Source organism: Arachis ipaensis, chromosome B04 (genome assembly GCF_000816755.2).
Source record: "Arachis ipaensis cultivar K30076 chromosome B04, Araip1.1, whole genome shotgun sequence".
NCBI classification, from domain to species: Eukaryota; Viridiplantae; Streptophyta; class Magnoliopsida; order Fabales; family Fabaceae; genus Arachis; species Arachis ipaensis.
Genome location: NC_029788.2, coordinates 6,771,140 through 6,773,029, shown reverse-complemented (window position 1 = coordinate 6,773,029; position 1,890 = coordinate 6,771,140). Strand labels below are relative to the sequence as shown.

Sequence of the window (1,890 nt, the reverse complement as noted above, 5' to 3'; positions counted from 1 at the left end):
TATTAGTTGGTCAAAAATTCAAGAAATTTTTTTTTAAAAATTGAATAAAAAATCATATTTAAAAGATACTTAGATGCACCATACGGTACGTGCATTAGAGGAATTTGTTAACTAATCTTTATATTTTTAAATGTTAATAAATGCTGATTATTCAGATTTTTTAATGTTAAATTAATAATTATTAATTAGAGTTGTTTAAAGTTAGTTGGATACCTTGGATATGAGTTGGTTCCTATATGTTTTTCTTTTTTATTATTCACCTATTACAAGTTTAATTACTCGGGTAGCTAATTATTTAGTTAAAACAAATTAAAATGATATGTTTTAAGTATACACAAATACCACTACCAGTGATTAATTTGTGCATATATAATATTTTTATTTTCTAACTATTGGTATAACTAAATTTTATCAATCAAAATAAAATTTTATTTCACTATACTAAGTATAATCTTTTTTCATGGATTTGATTTAATAGTGAAAATTTTAAACTTATCAAAGTCAATTTTTCCTTTTTTTTTTAAGTGAGAAGATTCGTTTCATTCAATTGAAGACGTAAAAATAACTTAATGACTCAGCAGTCCCATCAATTTTATTCACAGTTTGACCTGATAATTATGGTTAAAATAATCTATCACTTATGTAACAAAGTGTCGAAGAGAGTTACAAGTGGTAAAAAATTGAAAAATATTTCAAAAAGAGGTGTATTTGAGTTTTTTTTGCCGTTTAAATGCTTTTAGTGGGTCCACTTTGTTGATATGATTAATGTCAAATTTATTCAAAAATTTTATTACCAAAAAGCAAACAGCTTATTGTCGTGCAGAGGTAAAGCTTATTACCATGCAGAGTTAATTTTGCATACAGGTAAAATAAAAAAATTTGAAATGATTAACAATTGGATATTAATTCATATTTCAAAATTTTAAAAATATTACTATTTTAACATTAGAAGTTAATACTAATATTCTCCTTAATACAATGAAATAATTAACTCAAAATGTTGAAAATACGTCGTAGGAATGAATTCTTGTCTACAAGGTAGCGCTTGTTTTGAGGTATTGAAATAAAGACTGAGAGACTGAGATTCAGTATCGTGTTTGTTAGTTCAGAGATTATTACTAAAATTTCTGTCTCTCTCTGTCTCTAAAATTTCAGTATTTTAGTACCTACAAAAAGTAGGGACATAGGGACTGAAATTTTTAGAAATGGAGACTGAAACTTTAATAACATTTTATACCTAAAATACTTTCATTTCAATTAATTAATTCTAAGTTTACCCTTTGTGCAAATTAAATTAGAATTTCATTATTGTTTCAATTCTTTTCTCCCATTTTACACCAAACAGAATACTGAGATTTATTTCAATTCCTGTCTCTTAGTCTCTGTCTCTCAGTCTCAGTCTTTCCGTCTCTGTCTCTCCACTAAATGCTACCCAATAGCCAGCGAACTAAAAAATTTAGATATAAAAGTAATATGAGTGATATATCTTAATATGATAATTTTTAGTATTTTTTAAATCTGTAGGAGGTATACAAATTGGACCGTCCAATTACTACATCTCAAATTTTTTAATTTTTTTAACACATATCGAACGGTCCGATTTATGTACCTACACAAATCAGACGGTCTAATTTTTGTACTTCTAATAAATCGAATAGTCCAATTTCTATTTCTTTAATTAAATAATTCTACATTTGAAAATAACACTCTAACCGTCCACATTTCAAAAAAAACACGATTACTATTCTAATATTGAAAACAAAAAAGTGTAGCCAGCGGCGCAACAAAAAGAAAATATAGAAAGTTCAAAGTTATGTGCAGTTCTTTTTTTTGTGCGACTAAGTTACGTAGTGCAATTGTCTATTTGTCTTTATATTGTTTTTATACAAT

The 1,890-nt window shown here is 26.1% G+C and overlaps 1 protein-coding gene across 1 annotated transcript in view; it reads left to right on the top strand.

Annotated features, from left to right (window-relative positions):
- Nucleotides 1-1,890, top strand: part of LOC110270873 — an 11,441-nt gene that overhangs the window by 9,382 nt on the left and 169 nt on the right. The gene's annotated exons all lie outside the window — the stretch shown is intronic.